This window comes from Leuresthes tenuis, unplaced genomic scaffold, assembly GCF_036924035.1.
Source record: "Leuresthes tenuis unplaced genomic scaffold, fLeuTen1.0.hap1 SCAF_1, whole genome shotgun sequence".
Classification (NCBI taxonomy): domain Eukaryota; kingdom Metazoa; phylum Chordata; class Actinopteri; order Atheriniformes; family Atherinopsidae; genus Leuresthes; species Leuresthes tenuis.
Window position 1 is genome coordinate 9,530,668 of NW_027325355.1, and position 24,153 is coordinate 9,554,820.

The following is a 24,153-nucleotide window of genomic DNA, read 5'->3' on the forward strand; positions in this document are numbered from 1 at the left end:
CTTAAGATGGAGTTCCTGTGGTGTTTTATCCACTCTTGTCCACACTGAAAACACAAACAGCATAAAACAGCAGAATGACTTCTTTTCCAGCCTTTTTCAGTTGGCAGGAAACAACAAAACGCTTCACAGCAAACATCTGTTCAGAAGTGAGAAAACCCAGCTGAGCAGATCAGTGATTTCTGTGCGGCTCAGATAACATTTCATGTTAGGCTGCAGTCTGAGGTGCTGATAAAGGCTTTATTTTATGATCATGCTGTTATGCAGCTAAGTCTATATACATCCTGGTCAGTGAGGGGATTTAAACTGAGGAGGCAGGATTACTTTTACCTCTGATGAGCTCAGTTATTAAGCGGAGAAAAGCATCATTTTTATCTGGACAGAGGGATGAACGTGAGAGAAAAAGTGGCTTTAATATATTAACCTGAAAAAACGTGACTGTACTCTGACAACATCACGGTCCATCTGATGCCCCCAAAACCCTGAACTCTAAACCACTGCAGGGATTTCTGTACATCTATAATGGAGGAGTGGGAGATCCTGTCAGAACTTCTATCTGTGATGAGCATCTGAAGCAGAAGATGTTTCACAGCTCAGATGGTTGAGGTCTGAAATGTAACCTGTGTGGGGACAGGCAAAGGTGTAGAAGACAAAAAGTGGAGGCTCCAGATGGTGATAGAAGATAACGACTCTGTTTCTTTCAACTGAGGCTTCAGACAGATCCCAAACTGACCTCTGACCTCAAGACTCCTGCATGATAATAACATCCATGCAGCCAAAGACCTGAAGAAGTTGCACTGATCTGAAAGACAAAAGGACGGTGATGTTACCATCCATCCCCCATGATTTCAGACATTAACTCAACCCCAAACTTGGACAAACTCCTTCACCACAGTAATGACTCTACATCCTGATGAGGGACATTAAAAACAATCGTTTCTAACAATTTCTATCTAAACTATAAATGATTGGAGGGATTTTTCAACAGTGACAGTTAAGGAGTGTCATCAGGTGAATGAGATCAGCTCAGGAATGAAAACACAGTTTACACTAAATACAGTCTGTGGTTTACACAAGCCTCAGTGAAAATAAATACAATTATTATTCAGAATATCTTGGTGGTTTACATTGTTGCACATATTTTCAACACAGTCATCATGTGCTATGAAAAGCTGAATGTCAGAAATAAACTGAAATGATGGAGAGTATTCATAAGAGCAACTGGACTTCTTTTTTGATCTTGAAGACGTTGAATTTTGATGGGACAGCAGCTTCCTCTTTGGTTTTTGTAGAGAAGTACAGTAGAACAACCGAGTACTAACCAGGCCCGACCCTGCTTAACTTCACAGGGTGATCAGACGTTGCAACAAAAGACATGCAGGTGGTAGAGAGAAGAGAAATAGCTTACAGCACCTGGTATTCCCAAGCGGTCTCCCATCCAAGTACTAACCAGGTCCAACCCTGCTTGGCTTCCAAGATCAGACTAGGTCGGGCATATTCAGGGTGGTGTGGCCGTAAGCAACAATATCTGTGAACAATGTGCATTATATCGGTACTGGAATCATACAGTTCCTCTATGTAACCAGATTATTGCAGAGAAAGGCTAACTTGTAGTGGGCACATCTTCATCCCTGAAGTGATTATTACCTGCAGTTGAAACTGAGACTCTCAGATCACTTCGTGTCTGCCAACAAAGCAGCAGCAGCTGAAGATGACCAACTTCCTCATGTGTCACAGGGTCATCAGACGTTCCAACAAAAGACATGCATGTGGTAGAGAGAAGAGAAAAAGCTTACAGCACCTGGTATTCCCAAGCTGTCTCCCATCCAAGTACTAACCAGGCCCAACCCTGCTTGGCTTCCGAGATCAGACGAGGTCGGGCATGTTCAGGGTGGTGTGGCCGTAAGCGACAATGTCTGTGACAAATGTGCATTATATCGGTACTGGAATCATACAGTTCCTCTATGTAACCAGATTATTGCAGAGAAAGGCTAACTTGTAGTGGGCACATCTTCATCCCTGAAGTGATTATTACCTGCAGTTGAAACTGAGACTCTCAGATCACTTCGTGTCTGCCAACAAAGCAGCAGCAGCTGAAGATGACCAACTTCCTCATGTGTCACAGGGTGATCAGACGTTGCAACAAAAGACATGCATGTGGTAGAGAGAAGAGAAAAAGCTTACAGCACCTGGTATTCCCAAGCGGTCTCCCATCCAAGTACTAACCAGGCCCAACCTTGCTTGGCTTCCGAGATCAGACGAGGTCGGGCATATTCAGGGTGGTGTGGCTGTAAGCAGCAATGTCTGTCACAAATGTGCATTATATAGGTACTGGAATCATACGGTTACTCTATGTAACCAGATAATTGCAGAGAAAGGCTGATATGTAGTGGGCACATCTTCATCCCTGATGTGATTATTACCTGCAGTTGAAACTGAGACTCTCAGATCACTTCGTGTCTGCCAACAAAGCAGCAGCAGCTGAAGATGACCAACTTCCTCATGTGTCACAGGGTGATCAGACGTTGCAACAAAAGACATGCAGGTGGTAGAGAGAAGAGAAAAAGCTTACAGCACCTGGTATTCCCAAGCGGTCTCCCATCCAAGTACTAACCAGGCCCAACCCTGCTTGGCTTCCGAGATCAGACGAGGTCGGGCATATTCAGGGTGGTGTGGCTGTAAGCAACAATGTCTGTCACAAATGTGCATTATATAGGTACTGGAATCATACGGTTACTCTATGTAACCAGATAATTGCTGAGAAAGGCTGATGCGTATTAGGCACATCTTCTTCCCTGTCGTGATTATTCTCTCCAGCGGAAACTGAGACTCTCAGATCACTTCGTGTCTGCCAACAAAGCAGCAGCAGCTGAAGATGACCAACTTCCTCATGTGTCACAGGGTCATCAGACGTTGCAACAAAAGACATGCATGTGGTAGAGAGAAGAGAAAAAGCTTACAGCACCTTGTATTCCCAAGCGGTCTCCCATCCAAGTACTAACCAGGCCCAACCCTGCTTGGCTTCCGAGATCAGACGAGGTCGGGCATGTTCAGGGTGGTGTGGCCGTAAGCAACAATGTCTGTGACAAATGTGCATTATATAGGTACTGGAATCATACAGTTACTCTATGTAACCAGATAATTGCAGAGAAAGGCTGATATGTAGTGGGCACATCTTCATCCCTGATGTGATTATTACCTGCAGTTGAAACTGAGACTCTCAGATCACTTTGTGTCTGCCAACAATCCAGCAGCAGCTGAAGATGACCAACTTCCTCATGTGTCACAGGGTGATCAGACGTTGCAACAAAAGACATGCAGGTGGTAGAGAGAAGAGAAAAAGCTTACAGCACCTGGTATTCCCAAGCTGTCTCCCATCCAAGTACTAACCAGGCCCAGCCCTGCTTGGCTTCCGAGATCAGACGAGGTCGGGCATGTTCAGGGTGGTGTGGCCGTAAGCAACAATGTCTGTGACAAATGTGCATTATATCGGTACTGGAATCATACAGTTCCTCTATGTAACCAGATGATTGCCGAGAAAGGTTGATATGTAGTGGGCACATCTTCTTCCCTGTCGTGATTATTATCTGCAGTTGAAACTGAGAATCTCAGATCACTTTGTGTCTGCCAACATAGCAGCAGCAGCTGAAGATGACCAACTTCCTCATGAGTCACATGGTGATCAGACGTTGCAACAAAAGACATGCAGGTGGTAGAGAGAAGAGAAAAAACTTACAGCACCTGGTATTCCCAAGCGGTCTCCCATCCAAGTACTAACCAGGCCCAACCCTGCTTGGCTTCCGAGATCAGACGAGGTCGGGCATATTCAGGGTGGTGTGGCTGTAAGCAACAATGTCTGTCACAAATGTGCATTATATAGGTACTGGAATCATACGGTTACTCTATGTAACCAGATAATTGCTGAGAAAGGCTGATGCGTATTAGGCACATCTTCTTCCCTGTCGTGATTATTCTCTCCAGCGGAAACTGAGACTCTCAGATCACTTCGTGTCTGCCAACAAAGCAGCAGCAGCTGAAGATGACCAACTTCCTCATGTGTCACAGGGTCATCAGACGTTGCAACAAAAGACATGCATGTGGTAGAGAGAAGAGAAAAAGCTTACAGCACCTGGTATTCCCAAGCGGTCTCCCATCCAAGTACTAACCAGGCCCAACCCTGCTTGGCTTCCGAGATCAGATGAGGTCGGGCATGTTCAGGGTGGTTTGGCCGTAAGCGACAATGTCTGTCACAAATGTGCATTATATAGGTACTGGAATCATAGAGTTCCTCTATGTAACCAGATAATTGCCAAGAAAGGCTGATATGTAGTGGCCATATCTTCATCCTTGATGTGATTACTACCTGTAGTTGAAACTGAGACTCTCAGATCACTTCGTGTCTGCCAACAAAGCAGCAGCAGCTGAAGATGACCAACTTCCTCATGTGTCACAGGGTGATCAGACGTTGCAACAAAAGACATGCAGGTGGTAGAGAGAAGAGAAAAAGCTTACAGCACCTGGTATTCCCAAGCGGTCTCCCATCCAACTACTAACCAGGCCCAACCCTGCTTGGCTTCCTAGATCCGATGACGTCGGGCAAATTCAGGGTGGTGTGGCTGTAAGCAACAATGTCTGTCACAAATGTGCATTATATAGGTACTGGAATCATACGGTTACTCTATGTAACCAGATAATTGCCGAGAAAGGCTGATATGTAGTGGGCACATCTTCATCCCTGATGTGATTATTACCTGCAGTTGAAACTGAGACTCTCAGATCACTTCGTGTCTGCCAACAAAGCAGCAGCAGCTGAAGATGACCAACTTCCTCATGTGTAACAGGGTGATCAGACGTTGTAACAAAAGACATGCATGTGGTAGAGAGAAGAGAAAAAGCTTACAGCACCTGGTATTCCCAAGCGGTCTCCCATCCAAGTACTAACCAGGCCCAACCCTGCTTGGCTTCCGAGATCAGACGAGGTCAGGCATATTCAGGGTGGTGTGGCTGTAAGCAACAATGTCTGTCACAAATGTGCATTATATAGGTACTGGAATCATACGGTTACTCTATGTAACCAGATAATTGCCGAGAAAGGCTGATATGTAGTGGGCACATCTTCATCCCTGATGTGATTATTACCTGCAGTTGAAACTGAGACTCTCAGATCACTTCGTGTCTGCCAACAAAGCAGCAGCAGCTGAAGATGACCAACTTCCTCATGTGTCACAGGGTGATCAGACGTTGCAACAAAAGACATGCAGGTGGTAGAGAGAAGAGAAAAAGCTTACAGCACCTGGTATTCCCAAGCAGTCTCCCATCCAAGTACTAACCAGGCCCAACCCTGCTTGGCTTCCGAGAGCAGACGAGGTCAGGTATGTTCAGGGTGGTGTGGCCGTAAGCAACAATATCTGTGAACAATGTGCATTATATAGGTACTGGAATCATACGGTTACACTATGTAACCAGATAATTGCCGAGAAAGGCTAACTTGTAGTGGGCACATCTTCTTCCCTGACGTGATTATTATCTGCAGTTGAAACTTAGAAACTCAGATCACTTCGTGTCTGCCAACAAAGCAGCAGCAGCTGAAGATGACCAACTTCCTCATGTGTCACAGGGTGATCAGACGTTGCAACAAAAGACATGCAGGTGCTAGAGAGAAGAGAAAAAACTTACAGCACCTGGTATTCCCAAGTAGTCTCCCACCCAAGTACTAACCAGGCCCAACCCTGCTTGGCTTCCGAGATCAGACGAGGTCGGGCATGTTTAGGGTGGTTTGGCCGTAAGCGACAATGTCTATCACAAATGTGCATTATATAGGTACTGGAATCATACGGTTACTCTATGTAACCAGATAATTGCCAAGAAAGGCTGATATGTAGTGGGCATATCTTCATCCCTGATGTGATTATTACCTGCAGTTGAAACTGAGACTCTCAGATCACTTCGTGTCTGCCAACAAAGCAGCAGCAGCTGAAGATGACCAACTTCCTCATGTGTCACAGGGTGATCAGACGTTGCAACAAAAGACATGCAGGTGGTAGAGAGAAGAGAAAAAGCTTACAGCACCTGGTATTCCCAAGCGGTCTCCCATCCAAGTACTAACCAGGCCCAACCCTGCTTGGCTTCTGAGATCAGACGAGGTCGGGCATGTTCAGGGTGGTGTGGCCGTAAGGAACAATGTCTGTGACAAATGTGCATTATATCGGTACTGGAATCATACAGTTCCTCTATGTAATCAGATAATTGCAGAGAAAGGCTAACTTGTAGTGGGCACATCTTCTTCCCTGACGTGATTATTATCTGCAGTTGAAACTTAGAATCTCAGATCACTTCGTGTCTGCCAAAAAGCAGCAGCAGCTGAAGATGACCAACTTCCTCATGTGTCACAGGGTGATCAGACGTTGCAACAAAAGACATGCATGTGGTAGAGAGAAGAGAAAAAGCTTACAGCACCTGGTATTCCCAAGCAGTCTCCCATCCAAGTACTAACCAGGCCCAACCTTGCTTGGCTTCCGAGATCAGACGAGGTCGGGCAAATTCAGGGTGGTGTGGCTGTAAGCAACAATGTCTGTCACAAATGTGCATTATATAGGTACTGGAATCATACGGTTACACTATGTAACCAGATAATTGCCGAGAAAGAATGATATGTAGTGGGCACATCTTAATCCCTGATGTGATTATTACCTGCAGTTGAAACTGAGACTCTCAGATCACTTCGTGTCTGCCAACAAAGCAGCAGCAGCTGAAGATGACCAACTTCCTCATGTGTCACAGGGTGATCAGACGTTGCAACAAAAGACATGTAGGTGGTAGAGAGAAGAGAAAAAGCTTACAGCACCTGGAATTCCCAAGTAGTCTCCCACCCAAGTACTAACCAGGCCCAACCCTGCTTGGCTTCCGAGATCAGATGAGGTCGGGCATGTTCAGGGTGGTTTGGCCGTAAGCGACAATGTCTGTCACAAATGTGCATTATATAGGTACTGGAATCATAGAGTTCCTCTATGTAACCAGATAATTGCCAAGAAAGGCTGATATGTAGTGGGCATATCTTCATCCTTGATGTGATTACTACCTGTAGTTGAAACTGAGACTCTCAGATCACTTTTGTCTGCCAACAAAGCAGCAGCAGCTGAAGATGACCAACTTCCTCATGTGTCACAGGGTGATCAGACGTTGCAACAAAAGACATGCATGTGGTAGAGAGAAGAGAAAAAGCTTACAGCACCTGGTATTCCCAAGCGGTATCCCATCCAACTACTAACCAGGCCCAACCCTGCTTGGCTTCCTAGATGCGATGACGTCGGGCATGTTCAGGGTGGTGTGGCCGTAAGCATCAATGTCTGTCACAAATGTGCATTATATAGGTACTGGAATCATACAGTTCCTCTATGTAACCAGATAATTGCCGAGAAAGGCTGATATGTAGTGGGCACATCTTCTTCCCTGTCGTGATTATTCTCTCCAGCGGAAACTGAGACTCTCAGATCACTTCGTGTCTGCCAACAAAGCAGCAGCAGTTGAAGATGACCAACTTCCTCATGTGTCACAGGGTCATCAGACGTTGCAACAAAAGACATGCACGTGGTAGAGAGAAGAGAAAAAGCTTACAGCACCTGGTATTCCCAAGTAGTCTCCCATCCAAGTACTAACCAGGCCCAACCCTGCTTGGCTTCCGAGATCAGACAAGGTCGGGCATGTTCAGGGTGGTTTGGCCGTAAGCGACAATGTCTGTGACAAATGTGAATTATATAGGTACTGGAATCATACAGTTCCTCTATGTAACCAGATAATTGCCAAGAAAGGCTGATATGTAGTGGGCATATCTTCATCCTTGATGTGATTACTACCTGTAGTTGAAACTGAGACTCTCAGATCACTTCGTGTCTGCCAACAAAGCAGCAGCAGCTGAAGATGACCAACTTCCTCATGTGTCACAGGGTGATCAGACGTTGCAACAAAAGACATGCAGGTGGTAGAGAGAAGAGAAAAAGCTTACAGCACCTGGTATTCCCAAGCGGTCTCCCATCCAAGTACTAACCAGGCCCAGCCCTGCTTGGCTTCCGAGATCAGACGAGGTCGGGCAAATTCAGGGTGGTGTGGCCGTAAGCAACAATATCTGTGAACAATGTGCATTATATAGGTACTGGAATCATACGGTTACACTATGTAACCAGATAATTGCTGAGAAAGGCTGATATGTAGTGGGCACATCTTCATCCCTGATGTGATTATTACCTGCAGTTGAAACTGAGAATCTCAGATCACTTCGTGTCTGCCAACAAAGCAGCAGCAGCTGAAGATGACCAACTTCCTCATGTGTCACAGGGTGATCAGACGTTGCAACAAAAGACATGCAGGTGGTAGAGAGAAGAGAAAAAGCTTACAGCACCTGGTATTCCAAAGTAGTCTCCCATCCAAGTACTAACCAGGCCCAACCCTGCTTGGCTTCCGAGATCAGACGAGGTCGGGTATGTTCAGGGTGGTGTGGCCGTAAGCAACAATATCTGTGAACAATGTGCCTTATATAAGTACTGGAATCATACGGTTCCTCTATGTAACCAGATAATTGCCGAGAAAGGCTGATATGTAGTGGGCATATCTTCATCCTTGATGTGATTACTACCTGTAGTTGAAACTGAGACTCTCAGATCACTTCGTGTCTGCCAAAAAAGCAGCAGCAGCTGAAGATGACCAACTTCCTCATGTGTCACAGGGTGATCAGACGTTGCAACAAAAGACATGCATGTGGTAGAGAAAAGAGAAAAAGCTTACAGCACCTGGTATTCCCAAGCGGTCTCCCATCCAAGTACTAACCAGGCCCAACCCTGCTTGGCTTCCGAGATCAGACGAGGTCGGGCATATTCAGGGTGGTGTGGCCGTAAGCAACAATATCTGTGAACAATGTGCATTATATAGGTACTGGAATCATACAGTTTCTCGATGTAACCAGATAATTGCAGAGAAATGCTGATGCGTATTGGGCACATCTTCTTCCCTGTCGTGATTATTCTCTCCAGTGGAAACTGAGACTCTCAGATCACTTCGTGTCTGCCAACAAAGCAGCAGCAGCTGAAGATGACCAACTTCCTCATGTGTCACAGGGTGATCAGACGTTGCAACAAAAGACATGCAGGTGCTAGAGAGAAGAGAAAAAGCTTACAGCACCTGGTATTCCCAAATAGTCTCCCATCCAAGTACTAACCAGGCCCAACCCTGCTTGGCTTTCGAGATCAGACGAGGTCGGGCATATTCAGGGTGGTGTGGCCGTAAGCAACAATATCTGTGAACAATGTGCATTATATAGGTACTGGAATCATACGGTTCCTCTATGTAACCAGATAATTGCAGAGAAAGGCTGATATGTAGTGGGCACATCTTAATCCCTGATGTGATTATTACCTGCAGTTGAAAGTGAGACTCTCAGATCACTTCGTGTCTGCCAACAAAGCAGCAGCAGCTGAAGATGACCAACTTCCTCATGTGTCACAGGGTGATCAGACGTTGCAACAAAAGACATGCAGGTGGTAGAGAAAAGAGAAATAGCTTACAGCACCTGGTATTCCCAAGTAGTCTCCCATCCAAGTACTAACCAGGCCCAACCCTGCTTGGCTTCCGAGATCAGACGAGGTCGGGTATTTTCAGGGTGGTGTGGCCGTAAGCAACAATGTCTTTGACAAATGTGCATTATATAGGTACTGGAATCACACAGTTCCTCTATGTAACCAGATAATTGCCGAGAAAGGCTGATATGTAGTGGCCACATCTTCATCCCTGATGTGATTATTATCTGCAGTTGAAACTGAGACTCTCAGATCACTTCGTGTCTGCCAAAAAAGCAGCAGCAGCTGAAGATGACCAACTTCCTCATGTGTCACAGGGTGATCAGACGTTGCAACAAAAGACATGCAGGTGGTAGAGAGAAGACTAAAAGCTTACAGCACCTGGTATTCCCAAGCTGTCTCCGATCCAAGTACTAACCAGGCCCAACCCTGCTTGGCTTCCGAGATCAGACGAGGTCGGGCATATTCAGGGTGGTGTGGCCGTAAGCAACAATATCTGTGAACAATGTGCATTATATAGGTACTGGAATCATACGGTTCCTCTATGTAACCAGATAATTGCCGAGAAAGGCTGATATGTAGTGGGCACATCTTCTTCCCTGATGTGATTATTATCTGCAGTTGAAACTGAGACTCTCAGATCACTTCGTTTCTGCCAACAAAGCAGCAGCAGCTGAAAATGACCAACTTCCTCATGTGTCACAGGGTGATCAGACGTTGCAACAAAAGACATGCATGTGGTAGAGAGAAGAGAAAAAGCTTACAGCACCTGGTATTCCCAAGCGGTCTCCCATCCAAGTACTAACCAGGCCCAACCCTGCTTGGCTTCCGAGATCAGACGAGGTCGGGCATGTTCAGGGTGGTGTGGCCGTAAGCAACAATGTCTGTCACAAATGTGCATTATATAGGTACTGGAATCATACGGTTACTCTATGTAACCAGATAATTGCTGAGAAAGGCTGATGCGGATTAGGCACATCTTCTTCCCTGTCGTGATTATTCTCTCCAGCGGAAACTGAGACTCTCAGATCACTTCGTGTCTGCCAACAAAGCAGCAGCAGCTGAAGATGACCAACTTCCTCATGTGTCACAGGGTCATCAGACGTTGCAACAAAAGACATGCATGTGGTAGAGAGAAGAGAAAAAGCTTACAGCACCTTGTATTCCCAAGCGGTCTCCCATCCAAGTACTAACCAGCACAACCCTGCTTGGCTTCCTAGATCAGACGAGGTCGGGCATGTTCAGGGTGGTGTGGCCGTAAGCAACAATGTCTGTGACAAATGTGCATTATATAGGTACTGGAATCATACAGTTACTCTATGTAACCAGATAATTGCAGAGAAAGGCTGATATGTAGTGGGCACATCTTCATCCCTGATGTGATTATTACCTGCAGTTGAAACTGAGACTCTCAGATCACTTTGTGTCTGCCAACAATCCAGCAGCAGCTGAAGATGACCAACTTCCTCATGTGTCACAGGGTGATCAGACGTTGCAACAAAAGACATGCATGTGGTAGAGAGAAGAGAAAAAGCTTACAGCACCTGGTATTCCCAAGCTGTCTCCCATCCAAGTACTAACCAGGCCCAGCCCTGCTTGGCTTCCGAGATCAGACGAGGTCGGGCATGTTCAGGGTGGTGTGGCCGTAAGCAACAATGTCTGTGACAAATGTGCATTATATCGGTACTGGAATCATACAGTTCCTCTATGTAACCAGATGATTGCCGAGAAAGGTTGATATGTAGTGGGCACATCTTCTTCCCTGTCGTGATTATTATCTGCAGTTGAAACTGAGAATCTCAGATCACTTTGTGTCTGCCAACATAGCAGCAGCAGCTGAAGATGACCAACTTCCTCATGAGTCACATGGTGATCAGACGTTGCAACAAAAGACATGCAGGTGGTAGAGAGAAGAGAAAAAGCTTACAGCACCTGGTATTCCCAAGCAGTCTCCCATCCAAGTACTAACCAGGCCCAACCCTGCTTGGCTTCCGAGATCAGACGAGGTCGGGCATATTCAGGGTGGTGTGGCCGTAAGCAACAATATCTGTGAACAATGTGCATTATATAGGTACTGGAATCATACGGTTCCTCTATGTAACCAGATAATTGCCGAGAAAGGCTAACTTGTAGTGGGCACATCTTCTTCCCTGACGTGATTATTATCTGTAGTTGAAACTGAGAATCTCAGATCACTTCGTGTCTGCCAACAAAGCAGCAGCAGCTGAAGATGACCAACTTCCTCATGTGTCACAGGGTGATCAGACGTTGCAACAAAAGACATGCAGGTGGTAGAGAGAAGAGAAAAAGCTTACAGCACCTGGTATTCCCAAGCAGTCTCCCTTCCAAGGACTAATCAGGCCCAACCCTGCTTGGCTTCCGAGATCAGACGAGGTCGGGCATATTCAGGGTGGTGTGGCCGTAAGCAACAATATCTGTGAACAATGTGCATTATATAGGTACTGGAATCATACGGTTACTCTATGTAACCAGATAATTGCCGAGAAAGGCTAACTTGTAGTGGGCACATCTTCTTCCCTGACGTGATTATTATCTGTAGTTGAAACTGAGAATCTCAGATCACTTCGTGTCTGCCAACAAAGCAGCAGCAGCTGAAGATGACCAACTTCCTCATGTGTCACAGGGTGATCAGACGTTGCAACAAAAGACATGCAGGTGGTAGAGAGAAGAGAAAAAGCTTACAGCACCTGGTATTCCCAAGCAGTCTCCCTTCCAAGGACTAATCAGGCCCAACCCTGCTTGGCTTCCGAGATCAGACGAGGTCGGGCATATTCAGGGTGGTGTGGCCGTAAGCAACAATATCTGTGAACAATGTGCATTATATAGGTACTGGAATCATACGGTTACTCTATGTAACCAGATAATTGCCGAGAAAGGCTAACTTGTAGTGGGCACATCTTCTTCCCTGACGTGATTATTATCTGTAGTTGAAACTGAGAATCTCAGATCACTTCGTGTCTGCCAACAAAGCAGCAGCAGCTGAAGATGACCAACTTCCTCACGTGTCACAGGGTGATCAGACGTTGCAACAAAAGACATGCAGGTGGTAGAGAGAAGAGAAAAAGCTTACAGCACCTGGTATTCCCAAGCGGTCTCCCATCCAACTACTAACCAGGCCCAACCCTGCTTGGCTTCCTAGATCCGATGACGTCGGGCAAATTCAGGGTGGTGTGGCTGTAAGCAACAATGTCTGTCACAAATGTGCATTATATAGGTACTGGAATCATACGGTTACTCTATGTAACCAGATAATTGCCGAGAAAGGCTGATATGTAGTGGGCACATCTTCATCCCTGATGTGATTATTACCTGCAGTTGAAACTGAGACTCTAAGATAACTTCGTGTCTGCCAACAAAGCAGCAGCAGCTGAAGATGACCAACTTCCTCATGTGTAACAGGGTGATCAGACGTTGTAACAAAAGACATGCATGTGGTAGAGAGAAGAGAAAAAGCTTACAGCACCTGGTATTCCCAAGCGGTCTCCCATCCAAGTACTAACCAGGCCCAACCCTGCTTGGCTTCCGAGATCAGACGAGGTCGGGCATATTCAGGGTGGTGTGGCTGTAAACAACAATGTCTGTCACAAATGTGCATTATATAGGTACTGGAATCATACGGTTACACTATGTAACCAGATAATTGCCGAGAAAGGCTAACTTGTAGTGGGCACATCTTCTTCCCTGACGTGATTATTATCTGCAGTTGAAACTTAGAAACTCAGATCACTTCGTGTCTGCCAACAAAGCAGCAGCAGCTGAAGATGACCAACTTCCTCATGTGTCACAGGGTGATCAGACGTTGCAACAAAAGACATGCAGGTGGTAGAGAGAAGAGAAAAAGCTTACAGCACCTGGTATTCCCAAGCAGTCTCCCATCCAAGTACTAACCAGGCCCAACCCTGCTTGGCTTCCGAGAGCAGACGAGGTCAGGTATGTTCAGGGTGGTGTGGCCGTAAGCAACAATATCTGTGAACAATGTGCATTATATAGGTACTGGAATCATACGGTTACACTATGTAACCAGATAATTGCCGAGAAAGGCTAACTTGTAGTGGGCACATCTTCTTCCCTGACGTGATTATTATCTGCAGTTGAAACTTAGAAACTCAGATCACTTCGTGTCTGCCAACAAAGCAGCAGCAGCTGAAGATGACCAACTTCCTCATGTGTCACAGGGTGATCAGACGTTGCAACAAAAGACATGCAGGTGCTAGAGAGAAGAGAAAAAACTTACAGCACCTGGTATTCCCAAGTAGTCTCCCACCCAAGTACTAACCAGGCCCAACCCTGCTTGGCTTCCGAGATCAGACGAGGTCGGGCATGTTTAGGGTGGTTTGGCCGTAAGCGACAATGTCTATCACAAATGTGCATTATATAGGTACTGGAATCATACGGTTACTCTATGTAACCAGATAATTGCCAAGAAAGGCTGATATGTAGTGGGCATATCTTCATCCCTGATGTGATTATTACCTGCAGTTGAAACTGAGACTCTCAGATCACTTCGTGTCTGCCAACAAAGCAGCAGCAGCTGAAGATGACCAACTTCCTCATGTGTCACAGGGTGATCAGACATTGCAACAAAAGACATGCAGGTGGTAGAGAGAAGAGAAAAAGCTTACAGCACCTGGTATTCCCAAGCGGTCTCCCATCCAAGTACTAACCAGGCCCAACCCTGCTTGGCTTCTGAGATCAGACGAGGTCGGGCATGTTCAGGGTGGTGTGGCCGTAAGGAACAATGTCTGTGACAAATGTGCATTATATCGGTACTGGAATCATACAGTTCCTCTATGTAATCAGATAATTGCAGAGAAAGGCTAACTTGTAGTGGGCACATCTTCTTCCCTGACGTGATTATTATCTGCAGTTGAAACTTAGAATCTCAGATCACTTCGTGTCTGCCAAAAAGCAGCAGCAGCTGAAGATGACCAACTTCCTCATGTGTCACAGGGTGATCAGACGTTGCAACAAAAGACATGCATGTGGTAGAGAGAAGAGAAAAAGCTTACAGCACCTGGTATTCCCAAGCGGTCTCCCATCCAAGTACTAACCAGGCCCAACCTTGCTTGGCTTCCGAGATCAGACGAGGTCGGGCAAATTCAGGGTGGTGTGGCTGTAAGCAACAATGTCTGTCACAAATGTGCATTATATAGGTACTGGAATCATACGGTTACACTATGTAACCAGATAATTGCCGAGAAAGAATGATATGTAGTGGGCACATCTTAATCCCTGATGTGATTATTACCTGCAGTTGAAACTGAGACTCTCAGATCACTTCGTGTCTGCCAACAAAGCAGCAGCAGCTGAAGATGACCAACTTCCTCATGTGTCACAGGGTGATCAGACGTTGCAACAAAAGACATGCATGTGGTAGAGAGAAGAGAAAAAGCTTACAGCACCTGGTATTCCCAAGCGGTATCCCATCCAACTACTAACCAGGCCCAACCCTGCTTGGCTTCCTAGATGCGATGACGTCGGGCATGTTCAGGGTGGTGTGGCCGTAAGCATCAATGTCTGTCACAAATGTGCATTATATAGGTACTGGAATCATACAGTTCCTCTATGTAACCAGATAATTGCCGAGAAAGGCTGATATGTAGTGGGCACATCTTCTTCCCTGTCGTGATTATTCTCTCCAGCGGAAACTGAGACTCTCAGATCACTTCGTGTCTGCCAACAAAGCAGCAGCAGCTGAAGATGACCAACTTCCTCATGTGTCACAGGGTCATCAGACGTTGCAACAAAAGACATGCACGTGGTAGAGAGAAGAGAAAAAGCTTACAGCACCTGGTATTCCCAAGTAGTCTCCCATCCAAGTACTAACCAGGCCCAACCCTGCTTGGCTTCCGAGATCAGACGAGGTCGGGCATGTTCAGGGTGGTTTGGCCGTAAGCGACAATGTCTGTGACAAATGTGAATTATATAGGTACTGGAATCATACAGTTCCTCTATGTAACCAGATAATTGCCAAGAAAGGCTGATATGTAGTGGGCATATCTTCATCCTTGATGTGATTACTACCTGTAGTTGAAACTGAGACTCTCAGATCACTTCGTGTCTGCCAACAAAGCAGCAGCAGCTGAAGATGACCAACTTCCTCATGTGTCACAGGGTGATCAGACGTTGCAACAAAAGACATGCAGGTGGTAGAGAGAAGAGAAAAAGCTTACAGCACCTGGTATTCCCAAGCGGTCTCCCATCCAAGTACTAACCAGGCCCAGCCCTGCTTGGCTTCCGAGATCAGACGAGGTCGGGCAAATTCAGGGTGGTGTGGCTGTAAGCAACAATGTCTGTCACAAATGTGCATTATATAGGTACTGGAATCATACGGTTACACTATGTAACCAGATAATTGCTGAGAAAGGCTGATATGTAGTGGGCACATCTTCATCCCTGATGTGATTATTACCTGCAGTTGAAACTGAGAATCTCAGATCACTTCGTGTCTGCCAACAAAGCAGCAGCAGCTGAAGATGACCAACTTCCTCATGTGTCACAGGGTGATCAGACGTTGCAACAAAAGACATGCAGGTGGTAGAGAGAAGAGAAAAAGCTTACAGCACCTGGTATTCCCAAGCGGTCTCCCATACAAGTACTAACCAGGCCCAACCCTGCTTGGCTTCTGAGATCAGACGAGGTCGGGCATGTTCAGGGTGGTGTGGCCGTAAGCAACAATGTCTGTGACAAATGTGCATTATATCGGTACTGGAATCATACAGTTCCTCTATGTAATCAGATAATTGCAGAGAAAGGCTAACTTGTAGTGGGCACATCTTCTTCCCTGACGTGATTATTATCTGCAGTTGAAACTTAGAATCTCAGATCACTTCGTGTCTGCCAAAAAGCAGCAGCAGCTGAAGATGACCAACTTCCTCATGTGTCACAGGGTGATCAGACGTTGCAACAAAAGACATGCATGTGGTAGAGAGAAGAGAAAAAGCTTACAGCACCTGGTATTCCCAAGCGGTCTCCCATCCAAGTACTAACTAGGCCCAACCCTGCTTGGCTTCCGAGATCAGACGAGGTCGGGCATATTCAGGGTGGTGTGGCCGTAAGCAACAATATCTGTGAACAATGTGCATTATATAGGTACTGGAATCATACGGTTACTCTATGTAACCAGATAATTGCCGAGAAAGGCTAACTTGTAGTGGGCACATCTTCTTCCCTGTCGTGATTATTATCTGCAGTTGAAACTGAGAATCTCAGATCACTTCGTGTCTGCCAAAAAGCAGCAGCAGCTGAAGATGACCAACTTCCTCATGTGTCACACGGTGATCAGACGTTGCAACAAAAGACATGTAGATGGTAGAGAGAAGAAAAAAAGCTTACAGCACCTGGTATTCCCAAGTAGTCTCCCATCCAAGTACTAACCAGGACCAACCCTGCTTGGCTTCCGAGATCAGACGAGGTCGGGCATATTCAGGGTGGTGTGGCCGTAAGCAACAATATCTGTGAACAATGTGCATTATATAGGTACTGGAATCATACGGTTCCTCTATGTAACCAGATAATTGCAGAGAAAGGCTGATATGTAGTGGGCACATCTTAATCCCTGATGTGAATATTACCTGCAGTTGAAACTGAGACTCGCCGATCACTTCGTGTCTGCCAACAATCCAGCAGAAGCTGAAGATGACCAACTTCCTCATGTGTCACAGGGTGATCAGACGTTGCAACAAAAGACATGCAGGTGGTAGAGAGAAGAGAAAAAGCTTACAGCACGTGGTATTCCCAAGAAGTCTCCCATCCAAGTACTAACCAGGCCCAACCCTGCTTGGCTTCCGAGATCAGACGAGGTCGGGCATATTCAGGGTGGTGTGGCCGTAAGCAACAATGTCTGTCACAAATGTGCATTATATAGGTACTGGAATCATACAGTTCCTCTATGTAACCACATAATTGCAGAGAAAGGCTAACTTGTAGTGGGCACATCTTCTTCCCTGTCGTGATTATTATCTGCAGTTGAAACTGAGACTCGCCGATCACTTCGTGTCTGCCAACAATCCAGCAGAAGCTGAAGATGACCAACTTCCTCATGTGTCACAGGGTGATCAGACGTTGCAACAAAAGACATGCATGTGGTAGAGAGAAGGGATAAAGCTTACAGCACCTGGTATTCCCAAGCGGTCTCCCATCCAAGTACTAACCAGGCCCAACCCTGCTTGGCTTCCGAGATCGGGCATATTCAGGGTGGTGTGGCTGTAAGCAACAATGTCTGTCACAAATGTGCATTATATAGGTACTGGAATCATACGGTTACTCTATGTAACCAGATAATTGCCGAGAAAGGCTAACTTGTAGTGGGCACATCTTCTTCCCTGTCGTGATTATTATCTGCAGTTGAAACTGAGACTCTCAGATCACTTCGTGTCTGCCAACAAAGCAGCAGCAGCTGAAGATGACCAACTTCCTCATGTGTCACATGGTGATCAGACGTTGCAACAAAAGACATGTAGATGGTAGAGAGAAGAAAAAAAGCTTACAGCACCTGGTATTCCCAAGTAGTCTCCTATCCAAGTACTAAACAGGCCCAACCCTGCTTGGCTTCCGAGATCAGACGAGGTCGGGCATGTTCAGGGTGGTTTGGCCATAAGCGACAATGTCTGTGACAAATGTGCATTATATAGGTACTGGAATCATACAGTTCCTCTATGTAACCAGATAATTGCCGAGAAAGGCTGATATGTAGTGGGCACATGTTCATCCCTGATGTGATTATTACCTGCAGTTGAAACTGAGACTCTCAGATCACTTCGTGTCTGCCAACAAAGCAGCAGCAGCTGAAGATGACCAACTTCCTCATGTGTCACAGGGTGATCAGACGTTGCAACAAAAGACATGCAGGTGGTAGAGAGAAGAGAAAAAGCTTACAGCACCTGGTATTCCAAAGTAGTCTCCCATCCAAGTACTAACCAGGCCCAACCCTGCTTGGCTTCCGAGATCAGACGAGGTCGGGTATGTTCAGGGTGGTGTGGCCGTAAGCAACAATATCTGTGAACAATGTGCCTTATATAGGTACTGGAATCATACGGTTCCTCTATGTAACCAGATAATTGCCGAGAAAGGCTGATATGTAGTGGGCATATCTTCATCCTTGATGTGATTACTACCTGTAGTTGAAACTGAGACTCTCAGATCACTTCGTGTCTGCCAAAAAAGCAGCAGCAGCTGAAGATGACCAACTTCCTCATGTGTCACAGGGTGATCAGACGTTGCAACAAAAGACATGCATGTGGTAGAGAAAAGAGAAAAAGCTTACAGCACCTGGTATTCCCAAGCGGTCTCCCATCCAAGTACTAACCAGGCCCAACCCTGCTTGGCTTCCGAGATCAGACGAGGTTGGTCATATTCAGGGTGGTGTGGCCGTAAGCAACAATATCTGTGACAAATGTGCATTATATCGGTACTGGAATCATACAGTTTCTCGATGTAACCAGATAATTGCAGAGAAATGCTGATGCGTATTGGGCACATCTTCTTCCCTGTCGTGATTATTCTCTCCAGTGGAAACTGAGACTCTCAGATCACTTCGTGTCTGCCAACAAAGCAGCAGCAGCTGAAGATGACCAACTTCCTCATGTGTCACAGGGTGATCAGACGTTGCAACAAAAGACATGCAGGTGCTAGAGAGAAGAGAAAAAGCTTACAGCACCTGGTATTCCCAAATAGTCTCCCATCCAAGTACTAACCAGGCCCAACCCTGCTTGGCTTCCGAGATCAGACGAGGTCGGGCATATTCAGGGTGGTGTGGCCGTAAGCAACAATATCTGTGAACAATGTGCATTATATAGGTACTGGAATCATACGGTTACACTATGTAACCAGATAATTGCCGAGAAAGGCTGATATGTAGTGGGCACATCTTCATCCCTGATGTGATTATTACATGCAGTTGAAACTGAGACTTTCAGATCACTTCGTGTCTGCCAACATAGCAGAAGCAGCTGAAGATGACCAACTTCCTCATGTGTCACAGGGTGATCAGACGTTGCAACAAAAGACATGCAGGTGGTAGAGAGAAGAGAAAAAGCTTACAGCACCTGGTATTCCCAAGCAGTCTCCCATCCAAGTACTAACCAGGCCCAACCATGCTTGGCTTCCGAGATCAGACGAGGTCGGGTATATTCAGGATGGTTTGGCCGTAAGCAACAATATCTGTGAACAATGTGCATTATATAGGTACTGGAATCATACGGTTCCTCTATGTAACCAGATAATTGCAGAGAAAGAATGATATGTAGTGTGCACATCTTAATCCCTGATGTGATTATTACCTGCAGTTGAAAGTGAGACTCTCAGATCACTTCGTGTCTGCCAACAAAGCAGCAGCAGCTGAAGATGACCAACTTCCTCATGTGTCACAGGGTGATCAGACGTTGCAACAAAAGACATGCAGGTGGTAGAGAAAAGAGAAATAGCTTACAGCACCTGGTATTCCCAAGTAGTCTCCCATCCAAGTACTAACCAGGCCCAACCCTGCTTGGCTTCCGAGATCAGACGAGGTCGGGTATTTTCAGGGTGGTGTGGCCGTAAGCAACAATGTCTTTGACAAATGTGCATTATATAGGTACTGGAATCACACAGTTCCTCTATGTAACCAGATAATTGCCGAGAAAGGCTGATATGTAGTGGCCACATCTTCATCCCTGATGTGATTATTATCTGCAGTTGAAACTGAGACTCTCAGATCACTTCGTGTCTGCCAAAAAAGCAGCAGCAGCTGAAGATGACCAACTTCCTCATGTGTCACAGGGTGATCAGACGTTGCAACAAAAGACATGCAGGTGGTAGAGAGAAGACTAAAAGCTTACAGCACCTGGTATTCCCAAGCTGTCTCCGATCCAAGTACTAACCAGGCCCAACCCTGCTTGGCTTCCGAGATCAGACGAGGTCGGGCATATTCAGGGTGGTGTGGCCGTAAGCAACAATATCTGTGAACAATGTGCATTATATAGGTACTGGAATCATACGGTTCCTCTATGTAACCAGATAATTGCCGAGAAAGGCTGATATGTAGTGGGCACATCTTCTTCCCTGATGTGATTATTATCTGCAGTTGAAACTGAGACTCTCAGATCACTTCGTTTCTGCCAACAAAGCAGCAGCAGCTGAAAATGACCAACTTCCTCATGTGTCACAGGGTGATCAGACGTTGCAACAAAAGACATGCATGTGGTAGAGAGAAGAGAAAAAGCTTACAGCACCTGGTATTCCCAAGCGGTCTCCCATCCAAGTACTAACCAGGCCCAACCCTGCTTGGCTTCCGAGATCAGACGAGGTCGGGTATGTTCAGGATGGTTTGGCCGTAAGCAACAATATCTGTGAACAATGTGCATTATATAGGTACTGGAATCATACGGTTCCTCTATGTAACCAGATAATTGCAGAGAAAGAATGATATGTAGTGGGCACATCTTAATCCCTGATGTGATTATTACCTGCAGTTGAAAGTGAGACTCTCAGATCACTTCGTGTCTGCCAACAAAGCAGCAGCAGCTGAAGATGACCAACTTCCTCATGTGTCACAGGGTGATCAGACGTTGCAACAAAAGACATGCAGGTGGTAGAGAAAAGAGAAAAAGCTTACAGCACCTGGTATTCCCAAGCGGTCTCCCATCCAAGTACTAACCAGGCCCAACCCTGCTTGGCTTCCGAGATCAGACGAGGTTGGTCATATTCAGGGTGGTGTGGCCGTAAGCAACAATATCTGTGACAAATGTGCATTATATCGGTACTGGAATCATACAGTTTCTCGATGTAACCAGATAATTGCAGAGAAATGCTGATGCGTATTGGGCACATCTTCTTCCCTGTCGTGATTATTCTCTCCAGTGGAAACTGAGACTCTCAGATCACTTCGTGTCTGCCAACAAAGCAGCAGCAGCTGAAGATGACCAACTTCCTCATGTGTCACAGGGTGATCAGACGTTGCAACAAAAGACATGCAGGTGCTAGAGAGAAGAGAAAAAGCTTACAGCACCTGGTATTCCCAAGCTGTCTCCGATCCAAGTACTAACCAGGCCCAACCCTGCTTGGCTTCCGAGATCAGACGAGGTCGGGCATATTCAGGGTGGTGTGGCCGTAAGCAACAATATCTGTGAACAATGTGCATTATATAGGTACTGGAATCATACGGTTCCTCTATGTAACCAGATAATTGCCGAGAAAGGCTGATATGTAGTGGGCACATCTTCTTCCCTGATGTGATTATTATCTGCAGTTGAAACTGAGACTCTCAGATCACTTCGTTTCTGCCAACAAAGCAGCAGCAGCTGAAAATGACCAACTTCCTCATGTGTCACAGGGTGATCAGACGTTGCAACAAAAGACATGCATGTGGTAGAGAGAAGAGAAAAAGCTTACAGCACCTGGTATTCCCAAGCGGTCTCCCATCCAAGTACTAACCAGGCCCAACCCTGCTTGGCTTCCGAGATCAGACGAGGTCGGGCATGTTCAGGGTGGTGTGGCCGTAAGCAACAATGTCTGTCACAAATGTGCATTATATAGGTACTGGAATCATACGGTTACTCTATGTAACCAGATAATTGCTGAGAAAGGCTGATGCGTATTAGGCACATCTTCTTCCCTGTCGTGATTATTCTCTCCAGCGGAAACTGAGACTCTCAGATCACTTCGTGTCTGCCAACAAAGCAGCAGCAGCTGAAGATGACCAACTTCCTAGTGTCACAGGGTGATCAGACGTTGCAACAAAAGACATGCAGGTGGGAGAGAGAAGAGAAAAAGCTTACAGCACCTGGTATTCCCAAGTAGTCTCCCATCCAAGTACTAACCAGGCCCAACCCTGCTTGGCTTCCGAGATCAGACGAGGTCGGGTATTTTCAGGGTGGTGTGGCCGTAAGCAACAATGTCTTTGACAAATGTGCATTATATAGGTACTGGAATCACACAGTTCCTCTATGTAACCAGATAATTGCCGAGAAAGGCTGATATGTAGTGGCCACATCTTCATCCCTGATGTGATTATTATCTGCAGTTGAAACTGAGACTCTCAGATCACTTCGTGTCTGCCAACAAAGCAGCAGCAGCTGAAAATGACCAACTTCCTCATGTGTCACAGGGTGATCAGACGTTGCAACAAAAGACATGCATGTGGTAGAGAGAAGAGAAAAAGCTTACAGCACCTGGTATTCCCAAGCGGTCTCCCATCCAAGTACTAACCAGGCCCAACCCTGCTTGGCTTCCGAGATCAGACGAGGTCGGGCATATTCAGGGTGGTGTGGCTGTAAGTAACAATGCTTGTGACAAATGTGCATTATATAGGTACTGGAATCATACGGTTACACTATGTAACCAGATAATTGCAGAGAAAGGCTAACTTGTAGTGGGCACATCTTCATCCTTGATGTGATTACTGCCTGTAGTTGAAACTGAGACTTTCAGATCACTTTGTGTCTGCCAACAAAGCAGCAGCAGCTGAAGATGACCAACTTCCTCATGTGTCACAGGGTGATCAGACGTTGCAACAAAAGACATGCATGTGGTAGAGAGAAGAGAAAAAGCTTACAGCACCTGGTATTCCCAAGCAGTCTCCCATCCAAGTACTAACCAGGCCCAACCCTGCTTGGCTTCCGAGATCAGACGAGGTCAGGCATTTTCAGGGTGGTTTGGCCGTAAGCGACAATGTCTGTGACAAATGTGAATTATATAGGTACTGGAATCATACAGTTCCTCTTTGTAACCAGATAATTGCCAAGAAAGGCTGATATGTAGTGGGCATATCTTCATCCTTGATGTGATTATTACCTGTAGTTGAAACTGAGACTCTCAGATCACTTCGTGTCTGCCAACAAAGCAGCAGCAGCTGAAGATGACCAACTTCCTCATGTGTCACAGGGTGATCAGACGTTGCAACAAAAGACATGCATGTGGTAGAGAGAAGAGAAAAAGCTTACAGCACCTGGTATTCCCAAGCAGTCTCCCATCCAAGTACTAACCAGGCCCAAACCTGCTTGTCTTCTGAGATCAGACGAGGTCAGGCATTTTCAGGGTGGTGTGGCCGTAAGCAACAATATCTGTGAACAATGTGCATTATATAGGTACTGGAATCATACGGTTATTCTATGTAACCAGATAATTGCCGAGAAAGAATGATATGTAGTGGGCACATCTTCATCCCTGATGTGATTATTACCTGCAGTTGAAACTGAGACTCTCAGATCACTCCGTGTCTGCCAACAAAGCAGCAGCAGCTGAAGATGACCAACTTCCTCATGTGTCACAGGGTGATCAGACGTTGCAACAAAAGACATGCAGGTGGTAGAGAGAAGAGAAAAAGCTTACAGCACCTGGTATTCCCAAGTAGTCTCCCATCCAAGTACTAACCAGGCCCAACCCTGCTTGGCTTCCGAGATCAGACGAGGTCGGGTATTTTCAGGGTGGTGTGGCCGTAAGCAACAATGTCTGTGACAAATGTGAATTATATAGGTACTGGAATCATAGAGTTCCTCTATGTAACCAGATAATTGCCAAGAAAGGCTGATATGTAGTGGGCATATCTTCATCCTTGATGTGATTACTACCTTTAGTTGAAACTGAGACTCTC

At 46.1% G+C, this 24,153-nt stretch overlaps 1 protein-coding gene, 46 non-coding genes and 13 pseudogenes across 47 annotated transcripts in view; 1 reads left to right on the forward strand and 59 right to left on the reverse strand.

Annotated features, from left to right (window-relative positions):
- Positions 1-24,153, forward strand: part of LOC140292462 (NLR family CARD domain-containing protein 3-like) — a 596,771-nt gene that overhangs the window by 125,753 nt on the left and 446,865 nt on the right. The gene's annotated exons all lie outside the window — the stretch shown is intronic.
- On the reverse strand, positions 1,399-1,517 carry LOC140299974 (5S ribosomal RNA; annotated as a pseudogene).
- LOC140297919 (5S ribosomal RNA) lies at positions 1,787-1,905 on the reverse strand. The gene has a single exon (XR_011913612.1). It is a non-coding gene; the product is annotated as a 5S ribosomal RNA (ribosomal RNA).
- On the reverse strand, positions 2,175-2,293 carry LOC140289179 (5S ribosomal RNA). Its single transcript, XR_011912231.1, has one exon. It is a non-coding gene; the product is annotated as a 5S ribosomal RNA (ribosomal RNA).
- Positions 2,563-2,681, reverse strand: LOC140298687 (5S ribosomal RNA). Its single transcript, XR_011914310.1, has one exon. It is a non-coding gene; the product is annotated as a 5S ribosomal RNA (ribosomal RNA).
- On the reverse strand, positions 2,951-3,069 carry LOC140297451 (5S ribosomal RNA). Its single transcript, XR_011913184.1, has one exon. It is a non-coding gene; the product is annotated as a 5S ribosomal RNA (ribosomal RNA).
- Positions 3,339-3,457, reverse strand: LOC140298318 (5S ribosomal RNA). The gene has a single exon (XR_011913976.1). It is a non-coding gene; the product is annotated as a 5S ribosomal RNA (ribosomal RNA).
- LOC140298191 (5S ribosomal RNA) lies at positions 3,727-3,845 on the reverse strand. Its single transcript, XR_011913866.1, has one exon. It is a non-coding gene; the product is annotated as a 5S ribosomal RNA (ribosomal RNA).
- LOC140290792 (5S ribosomal RNA) lies at positions 4,115-4,233 on the reverse strand. Its single transcript, XR_011912392.1, has one exon. It is a non-coding gene; the product is annotated as a 5S ribosomal RNA (ribosomal RNA).
- LOC140290308 (5S ribosomal RNA) lies at positions 4,503-4,621 on the reverse strand (annotated as a pseudogene).
- LOC140305323 (5S ribosomal RNA) lies at positions 4,891-5,009 on the reverse strand. The gene has a single exon (XR_011915348.1). It is a non-coding gene; the product is annotated as a 5S ribosomal RNA (ribosomal RNA).
- LOC140296102 (5S ribosomal RNA) lies at positions 5,279-5,397 on the reverse strand. The gene has a single exon (XR_011912932.1). It is a non-coding gene; the product is annotated as a 5S ribosomal RNA (ribosomal RNA).
- LOC140299390 (5S ribosomal RNA) lies at positions 5,667-5,785 on the reverse strand (annotated as a pseudogene).
- On the reverse strand, positions 6,055-6,173 carry LOC140298747 (5S ribosomal RNA). The gene has a single exon (XR_011914365.1). It is a non-coding gene; the product is annotated as a 5S ribosomal RNA (ribosomal RNA).
- Positions 6,442-6,560, reverse strand: LOC140299024 (5S ribosomal RNA). The gene has a single exon (XR_011914612.1). It is a non-coding gene; the product is annotated as a 5S ribosomal RNA (ribosomal RNA).
- On the reverse strand, positions 6,830-6,948 carry LOC140305564 (5S ribosomal RNA). Its single transcript, XR_011915359.1, has one exon. It is a non-coding gene; the product is annotated as a 5S ribosomal RNA (ribosomal RNA).
- LOC140278015 (5S ribosomal RNA) lies at positions 7,217-7,335 on the reverse strand (annotated as a pseudogene).
- On the reverse strand, positions 7,605-7,723 carry LOC140298062 (5S ribosomal RNA). Its single transcript, XR_011913742.1, has one exon. It is a non-coding gene; the product is annotated as a 5S ribosomal RNA (ribosomal RNA).
- LOC140304389 (5S ribosomal RNA) lies at positions 7,993-8,111 on the reverse strand. The gene has a single exon (XR_011915274.1). It is a non-coding gene; the product is annotated as a 5S ribosomal RNA (ribosomal RNA).
- On the reverse strand, positions 8,381-8,499 carry LOC140289991 (5S ribosomal RNA). Its single transcript, XR_011912309.1, has one exon. It is a non-coding gene; the product is annotated as a 5S ribosomal RNA (ribosomal RNA).
- LOC140293875 (5S ribosomal RNA) lies at positions 8,769-8,887 on the reverse strand. The gene has a single exon (XR_011912718.1). It is a non-coding gene; the product is annotated as a 5S ribosomal RNA (ribosomal RNA).
- Positions 9,157-9,275, reverse strand: LOC140297950 (5S ribosomal RNA). Its single transcript, XR_011913639.1, has one exon. It is a non-coding gene; the product is annotated as a 5S ribosomal RNA (ribosomal RNA).
- On the reverse strand, positions 9,545-9,663 carry LOC140295766 (5S ribosomal RNA). The gene has a single exon (XR_011912900.1). It is a non-coding gene; the product is annotated as a 5S ribosomal RNA (ribosomal RNA).
- On the reverse strand, positions 9,933-10,051 carry LOC140297870 (5S ribosomal RNA). The gene has a single exon (XR_011913568.1). It is a non-coding gene; the product is annotated as a 5S ribosomal RNA (ribosomal RNA).
- LOC140298060 (5S ribosomal RNA) lies at positions 10,321-10,439 on the reverse strand. The gene has a single exon (XR_011913740.1). It is a non-coding gene; the product is annotated as a 5S ribosomal RNA (ribosomal RNA).
- On the reverse strand, positions 10,709-10,826 carry LOC140293540 (5S ribosomal RNA; annotated as a pseudogene).
- On the reverse strand, positions 11,096-11,214 carry LOC140298320 (5S ribosomal RNA). The gene has a single exon (XR_011913979.1). It is a non-coding gene; the product is annotated as a 5S ribosomal RNA (ribosomal RNA).
- LOC140312099 (5S ribosomal RNA) lies at positions 11,484-11,602 on the reverse strand. The gene has a single exon (XR_011916943.1). It is a non-coding gene; the product is annotated as a 5S ribosomal RNA (ribosomal RNA).
- LOC140300870 (5S ribosomal RNA) lies at positions 11,872-11,990 on the reverse strand (annotated as a pseudogene).
- Positions 12,260-12,378, reverse strand: LOC140300871 (5S ribosomal RNA; annotated as a pseudogene).
- LOC140290309 (5S ribosomal RNA) lies at positions 12,648-12,766 on the reverse strand (annotated as a pseudogene).
- On the reverse strand, positions 13,036-13,154 carry LOC140300727 (5S ribosomal RNA). Its single transcript, XR_011914860.1, has one exon. It is a non-coding gene; the product is annotated as a 5S ribosomal RNA (ribosomal RNA).
- Positions 13,424-13,542, reverse strand: LOC140296114 (5S ribosomal RNA). Its single transcript, XR_011912933.1, has one exon. It is a non-coding gene; the product is annotated as a 5S ribosomal RNA (ribosomal RNA).
- On the reverse strand, positions 13,812-13,930 carry LOC140299391 (5S ribosomal RNA; annotated as a pseudogene).
- LOC140298749 (5S ribosomal RNA) lies at positions 14,200-14,318 on the reverse strand. The gene has a single exon (XR_011914367.1). It is a non-coding gene; the product is annotated as a 5S ribosomal RNA (ribosomal RNA).
- On the reverse strand, positions 14,587-14,705 carry LOC140297366 (5S ribosomal RNA). Its single transcript, XR_011913107.1, has one exon. It is a non-coding gene; the product is annotated as a 5S ribosomal RNA (ribosomal RNA).
- Positions 14,975-15,093, reverse strand: LOC140278021 (5S ribosomal RNA; annotated as a pseudogene).
- Positions 15,363-15,481, reverse strand: LOC140320920 (5S ribosomal RNA). Its single transcript, XR_011918695.1, has one exon. It is a non-coding gene; the product is annotated as a 5S ribosomal RNA (ribosomal RNA).
- Positions 15,751-15,869, reverse strand: LOC140318419 (5S ribosomal RNA). Its single transcript, XR_011917828.1, has one exon. It is a non-coding gene; the product is annotated as a 5S ribosomal RNA (ribosomal RNA).
- Positions 16,139-16,257, reverse strand: LOC140298173 (5S ribosomal RNA). The gene has a single exon (XR_011913844.1). It is a non-coding gene; the product is annotated as a 5S ribosomal RNA (ribosomal RNA).
- LOC140288896 (5S ribosomal RNA) lies at positions 16,526-16,644 on the reverse strand. Its single transcript, XR_011912203.1, has one exon. It is a non-coding gene; the product is annotated as a 5S ribosomal RNA (ribosomal RNA).
- Positions 16,913-17,031, reverse strand: LOC140297748 (5S ribosomal RNA). The gene has a single exon (XR_011913457.1). It is a non-coding gene; the product is annotated as a 5S ribosomal RNA (ribosomal RNA).
- LOC140298418 (5S ribosomal RNA) lies at positions 17,301-17,419 on the reverse strand. The gene has a single exon (XR_011914067.1). It is a non-coding gene; the product is annotated as a 5S ribosomal RNA (ribosomal RNA).
- LOC140302037 (5S ribosomal RNA) lies at positions 17,689-17,797 on the reverse strand (annotated as a pseudogene).
- LOC140297402 (5S ribosomal RNA) lies at positions 18,067-18,185 on the reverse strand. Its single transcript, XR_011913140.1, has one exon. It is a non-coding gene; the product is annotated as a 5S ribosomal RNA (ribosomal RNA).
- Positions 18,455-18,573, reverse strand: LOC140290003 (5S ribosomal RNA). The gene has a single exon (XR_011912310.1). It is a non-coding gene; the product is annotated as a 5S ribosomal RNA (ribosomal RNA).
- Positions 18,843-18,961, reverse strand: LOC140299305 (5S ribosomal RNA; annotated as a pseudogene).
- LOC140287962 (5S ribosomal RNA) lies at positions 19,231-19,349 on the reverse strand. The gene has a single exon (XR_011911905.1). It is a non-coding gene; the product is annotated as a 5S ribosomal RNA (ribosomal RNA).
- LOC140298216 (5S ribosomal RNA) lies at positions 19,619-19,737 on the reverse strand. The gene has a single exon (XR_011913883.1). It is a non-coding gene; the product is annotated as a 5S ribosomal RNA (ribosomal RNA).
- LOC140295884 (5S ribosomal RNA) lies at positions 20,007-20,125 on the reverse strand. The gene has a single exon (XR_011912911.1). It is a non-coding gene; the product is annotated as a 5S ribosomal RNA (ribosomal RNA).
- LOC140297872 (5S ribosomal RNA) lies at positions 20,395-20,513 on the reverse strand. Its single transcript, XR_011913569.1, has one exon. It is a non-coding gene; the product is annotated as a 5S ribosomal RNA (ribosomal RNA).
- On the reverse strand, positions 20,783-20,901 carry LOC140299610 (5S ribosomal RNA). Its single transcript, XR_011914749.1, has one exon. It is a non-coding gene; the product is annotated as a 5S ribosomal RNA (ribosomal RNA).
- On the reverse strand, positions 21,171-21,289 carry LOC140299306 (5S ribosomal RNA; annotated as a pseudogene).
- LOC140297873 (5S ribosomal RNA) lies at positions 21,559-21,677 on the reverse strand. The gene has a single exon (XR_011913570.1). It is a non-coding gene; the product is annotated as a 5S ribosomal RNA (ribosomal RNA).
- Positions 21,947-22,065, reverse strand: LOC140298073 (5S ribosomal RNA). Its single transcript, XR_011913752.1, has one exon. It is a non-coding gene; the product is annotated as a 5S ribosomal RNA (ribosomal RNA).
- On the reverse strand, positions 22,333-22,451 carry LOC140296002 (5S ribosomal RNA). The gene has a single exon (XR_011912922.1). It is a non-coding gene; the product is annotated as a 5S ribosomal RNA (ribosomal RNA).
- LOC140317650 (5S ribosomal RNA) lies at positions 22,721-22,839 on the reverse strand. The gene has a single exon (XR_011917786.1). It is a non-coding gene; the product is annotated as a 5S ribosomal RNA (ribosomal RNA).
- On the reverse strand, positions 23,109-23,227 carry LOC140292319 (5S ribosomal RNA). Its single transcript, XR_011912535.1, has one exon. It is a non-coding gene; the product is annotated as a 5S ribosomal RNA (ribosomal RNA).
- Positions 23,497-23,615, reverse strand: LOC140298577 (5S ribosomal RNA). The gene has a single exon (XR_011914212.1). It is a non-coding gene; the product is annotated as a 5S ribosomal RNA (ribosomal RNA).
- Positions 23,885-24,003, reverse strand: LOC140296120 (5S ribosomal RNA). Its single transcript, XR_011912934.1, has one exon. It is a non-coding gene; the product is annotated as a 5S ribosomal RNA (ribosomal RNA).